Raw genomic sequence first — 6,000 nt, forward strand, 5'->3', positions numbered from 1 at the left:
GCATCAGAGGAGCAGAAAAGCTGATGTTGGGACCCTCTTTTCCCGACCTGAAACATCAGCTTTCCTGCTCCTCTGATGCTGCCTGGCCTGCTGTCCTCCTCCAAATCCACACTGTGTTATCTCTGACTCCAGCATCGGCGGTTCATGCTATCACACACAAGAATTGATTTGGCATCATGGGATCCAGCTGGAAGCTATCTCATCCATATTGCGTTCTCAGCCTGTTTCTGCTGACACTTCTGTAGATTCCCAGAATCTCTGGATAAAACATTCAGAGGCATAAGGGACATTTTAAATTTAATTTATGATCTCACTTTCGGTGCATCTTCTCTGCAGCCGTAGCATTGCATTCCTCGCTCTATTCTAATACCCAAATGCACTTTTCATGGAATGATCTGCCTGTACTGCATGCAAAACAAAACTTTTCACTTTATCTAGGTACATCTGACAAAAATAAATAAAATCAAATAATATAACAGTGAAAGGCAGGACATTTATAGGCATTTGAGGGAAACCCTTTTATCATCCAGCACCCAGTGGGATGGCACTGCATGTGAGGGTGGGTGAGGGGGGTAATGTTTCAACTTTTGAAAAGTTCTTGAATGCGCGCTTGTAGCATCATAACATTCAGGGCTACAGGCCGAGTGCTGGAAAGTGGGATTAGTGCAGACCGAGGTCTATTTTTGGCAGTGCAGACACGATGGGCCGAAGAGCCTTTTCTGTACTATATGTTTCTAATGCAAGCAGTTCTTGCAACACGGACCTTGACTGATGCTGCCTGAGTACAGGAACAGCAATTTGCGTGCCAAAAATTGCAGGTGAAGCTGTAAAAAGATGACTGCAGGTGGATTGGGACCAGATAATATCTCCCAACTGAGGCCTTCAGAAACCAGGTCACTTAAGATCATAAGAATTAAGAGAAGGAGGACTCTGCAAGGGCCTTTAGGCATCATACTTAATTCAGTAAGAACATGGTTAATCTTCCACCTCAACTCCACCTTCTTACCTGATCTGCATAAGCCTTGATTTCCTTGGTATTCAAGAGTTGGTCAATTTTATTCGTGCACACATTCCTCGATTGACTGCACAAGCTAGTGTGACAGAGAATTCTGGAGTTGCACACCCTCCTGAGTAAATAAATTGTTCTTCACTTCACTCTTAAATAGTTGGCCATTTACCTTGAAATTCTGACCTTCAGTTATAGATTCCCCAATCCTGAACAAGTAACCACTTATATGGGGGAACAAGGTGTAGATCTGGATGAACACAGCAGGCCAAGCAGTATCAGAGGAGCAGGAAAGCTGATGTTTCAGGCCTCGGCCCTTCTTCAGAAATGGGGGAGTCGAAGGGGATTCTGAAATAAAGAGGGAGACGGGGGAGGCGGATAGAAGATGGATAAAGGAGAAGATACATGGAGAGGAGACAGACAAGTCAAGGACGCAGTGGTGGAGCCAGTAAAAGTGAGTGTAGGTGGGGAGATAGGGAGGGGATAGGTCAGTCCGGGGAGGACGGACAGGTCAAGGGGGCAGGATGAGGTTAGTAGGTAGGAGATGGGGGTGGGGCTTGAGTGGGAGGGGGGGATAAGTGGGAGGAAGGACAGGTTAGGGAGGCGGGGACAAACTGGGCTGGTTTTGGGATGCGGTGGGGGAAGGGGAGATTTTGAAGCTGGTGAAGTCCACGTTGATACCATTGGGCTGCAGGGTTCCCAAGAGGAATATGAGTTGCTGTTGCTGCAGCCTTCAGGTGGCATCATTGTGGCACTGCAGGAGGCCCAGGATGGGACATGTTGTGTGAGGAATGGGAGGGGGAGTTAAAATGGTTCATGACTGGGAGGTGCAGTTGTTTTTTGCGAACCAAGCATAGATGTTCCACAAAGCAGCCCCCAAGCCTCCGCTTGTTTTCCCCAATGTAGAGGAGGCCACGTCAGGAACAGCGGACACAGTATACCACATTAGCAGATGTGCAGGTGAACATCTGTTTGATGTGGAAAGTCTTCTTGGGGCCTGGGATGGGAATGAGGCGGGAGGTGTACACGGTGTACAAGTGTGAGGTGATACACTTTGGTAGGAGGAACCAGAAGGCAAAGTACAGGGCTAATGGTAAGATTCTTAGTAGTGTAGATGAGCAGAGAGATCTCGGTGTCCATGTACACAGATCCTTGAAAGTTGCCACCCAGGTTGACAGGGCTGTTAAGGAGGCATACAGTGTTTTAGCTTTTATTAATAGAGGAATTGAGTTCCGGAACCAAGAGGTTATGGTGAAGCTGTACAAAACTCCGGTGCGGCCGTACTTGGAGTATTGCGTACAGTTCTGGTCACCGCATTATAAGAAGGATGTGGAAGCTTTGGAAAGGATGCAGAGGAGATTTACTAGGATGTTGCCTGGTATGGAGGGAAGGTCTTACAGGGAAAGGCTGAGGGACTTGAGGCTGTTTTCATTAGGGAGAAGAAGGCTGAGAGGTGACTTAATTGAAACATATAAAATAATCAGAGGGTTAGATAGGGTGGATAGGGAGAGCCTTTTTCCTAGGACGGTGACGGCGAGCACGAGGGGGCATAGCTTTAAATTGAGGGGTGAAAGATATAGGACAGATGTCAGAGGTAGTTTCTTTACTCAGAGAGTAGTAAGGGAATGGAACGCTTTGCCTGCAACAGTAGTAGATTCGCCAACTTTAGGTACATTTAAGTCGTCATTGGATAAGCATACGGACGTACATGGAATAGAGTAGGTTAGATGGGCTTGAGATCAGTTTGACAGATTGGCACAACATCGAGGGCTGAAGGGCCTGTACTGTGCTGTAATGTTCTATGTTCTATGTTCTATGTGTGGGGGCAGGTGTAGCACTTCCTGTGGTTGCAGGGAAAAGTGCTGGGTGTGATGGGGTTGGAGGGGAGTGTGGAGCGGACAAGGGACTCCCGGAGAGAGTGGTCCCTCCTGAAAGCAGATAAGGGTGGGGAGGGAAAAACGTCTTTGGTGGGGGGGTCGGATTGCAGATGGTGGACGTGCTGGTGGATGATGCGTTGGATCCGGAGGTTGGTGGGGTGGTACATGAGGACGAGGGGGATTCTGTTTTGGTTGTTATTGCGGGGAGGGGTTATGAGAGACGAGTTGTGGAAAATGCGGGAGACACAGTCGAGGGTGTCCTTGACCACTGATGGGGAGAAGTTGCAGCCCTTGAAAAATGAGGACATCTGAGATGTTCGGTAGTGGAATGCCTCATCCTGGGAGCAGATGCGGCAGAAGTGAAGGAATTGGGAATGCAGGATGGCATTTTTGCAGGAAGGTGTGTGGGAGGAGGTGTAGTCTAGGTAGCTGTGGGAGTCAGTGGGTTTGAAATGGACATCGGTTTCCGGGTGGTTGCCAGAGATGGAAACAGAGAGGTCCAGGAAGGAGAGAGAGGTATCAGAGATGGTCCAGATGAGCTTATATGGGGTTCAATAACAAACAATGGGGAGGCAATGGCCTAGTGGTATTACCATTGGGCTCTTAATCCAGAGGCTCTGGTGGTCTGTGTTCAATTCCTGCCACAGGAGATGGTTAGAATCTAAATCCAATAAAAACCTGGGATTTGGAGTCAACTGATGGCCACCAATTGTCAGGGAACAATTAATTGTTGATTCCTTTGGAGAAGGAAACTGCTATCCTTACATGGCCTGACCAACATGTGGTTGACTCTTAAATGCCTCTGGGCAACAAACCCCTTCCTAGCTAGAAACACTCACATCCTGCAAATGAATTAAAGAAAAAGCTCTAAAAGACTCTGATTCAGTTGCCATTTGCTGTGGCCAAACCCATAGCCTACGATGAGATATGTAACTTCTAAGGTCATGGACACTCTTGACTGTTTTTCTTCATCTGGGTCTTTCCAGGAGGGTAGTTTATGGAGTAACTAGTTGGCCATGTGCCATATGGTTTATTTTTGCAATATCGAACATGTGGAAAATGGAGACTGCTTTAAAGGAGAGGCTGTACAAGGAGTTATATGCAGCTTTGGAAAAATAAATTAAACTGACTGCATATGAAACTGTGCTTTATTTTTTGGCTGATGTTGAGCCCAGACAACGAGCCACTGATTGGCCACACCACAGTTTAACCAAGTTAAGGGAATGAATCAAAAAGAGGAAAGCAACTAGACTTTCTGAAGCCAACATCATCAATCTTTTCCCACTGTACTTTCTCTGTAAAGCTGCTACTCCCAATTGTTGGTTGGAAAAATGGGAAAGCTAAAACCCAGAGAATCAAGAAAGATGCAAGCAAACAGCCAAGTGACCTACAAACTGATCTTCACTATGCAGGTAACATTTAGGCAGCATTGTAGAGTTGAGGATTGTGCAAGTAGCCTTTCTAGTTTTGCAATGTAGCACTGGCAATGCAGGAATATGTTCCTCTGGTTATTACTTCTTTCTCCCTGTGTAATAAATCCTACAAGGGTCATATTAATTAATCCTCTTGTGGAGCTCATTGAGGATGAGTTCCCTTGGTAACAGGCAATGACCTGCCCAGCCTGAACTCATCACCTGAGCCCTTTGTAAGCCAGATCCATTTCCAGGGATGGTTAGTAATTTAAAAAAACAAAAGAAGTCACAGGGACTAGGTGGTGGCAAAGCCACTCAGATGTGTGTTATAGCACTTCTGGATATAAGAAAAAAGAAAAGAAAAAGATAATGGCTCTGCAGAACTGTCTTGGGATATGAGTACTGGCTCTATTTTGATGTTCAACAATAAATGACGTTCTTTTCCAGGTGGGCATCCTGAGTTATTACACCCTCCATGAACAATATTTGTATATTTTTCTTTGTGTGTCCGTGTTATATGTGGAGCGGGTCAGTTCTAAAGGGAGGAAGGTTTAAGTTACAAAATTTAGAAATCTTGTTCTTTTACTGCTCTTGTTAAAGTAAACATTATTAGAACAAATAGAGTTAATGTTTTTTTGTCGTTGAATACCATTGTAGTTTTGCTATTATTCTGGACGGGAGTCAGTCAGAGGAAAGAAGGGATTTTCATTAGTGTTATTACTTCTTTACATTTCTCAGACTGGAATCAAGAGTAATGGGACTGAATTTCCAGCACATTACCATTGTGATTTGTAACATCTATCATTGGTAAGGAGACCTAACTGTCAAAGCGGGTCAGTCTTCTCAAGTATTTAATAGTTTTGCAGACCTCTCCTCCCCCACCACAACACCACAAATAAAATCAGCTTTACTTTCAATAAGGATCCATAGACTCTAATTACTGCCCATGGTTCAGTCCTGCAACAATCAGTTCGTTCCAGTGTTACCAATGGTGATACCTACAGTTGTGGTTTCCTAACTCCATAAGAATAGGATGCCTGACCCATCGAGCCTGTTCTGCTATTTAATCATGGCTTCCCTTGAACTCCAGATCTTCTCCCAAGAAGGTGATTTGTTTTAGCCTGGGGTCTTTTCAGCCACTGATCGAAGACCAGGGCTCGTGATGTCAATATGACCTTTGCCCACTTTCCCACCTTCACATTAAGGTGAATCATCACTTCTTCTAAGACTGATAAGGAGGGCAGTGGGATGACCATGCATAGATGCTTTACATCGTTGACCAGATACAGATGTGTATTGTACAAGCCAAGTAGCATATCTACAGGAGGAGTTTGTGAGTGTGGTAGAGAGGACGTCTCTGGTGAATACCATGGTCCACATTGCCCAGGAGAGGCAGCATTCGGTATAGGAACGCATTGTACACTCTATAGCCCAAGATGTGAGCAGGTGGAGCTTCTGCAGGTTTGAGGAATGTGTTTGTGAATTGTGGATCTCAGGTGATTCTTGCGCGATGACAATCTCTATATGCAAAAGAAACAAGGGTAATATGAGAATTTTTTTCCTGCATGGAATTGTGGTGAAGGCAGGTTCAATTGAAGAATTGAAGAAACCCATTGGGGGATTAGTTAGATCGAAATGGTGTGCAGGGAGATGGAAGGAAGATTGGCACTGGGTCATGATGCTCATCTAGTTAGCTGGCAGGAAT

Source organism: Stegostoma tigrinum, chromosome 14 (genome assembly GCF_030684315.1).
Source record: "Stegostoma tigrinum isolate sSteTig4 chromosome 14, sSteTig4.hap1, whole genome shotgun sequence".
Taxonomy (NCBI): Eukaryota; Metazoa; Chordata; class Chondrichthyes; order Orectolobiformes; family Stegostomatidae; genus Stegostoma; species Stegostoma tigrinum.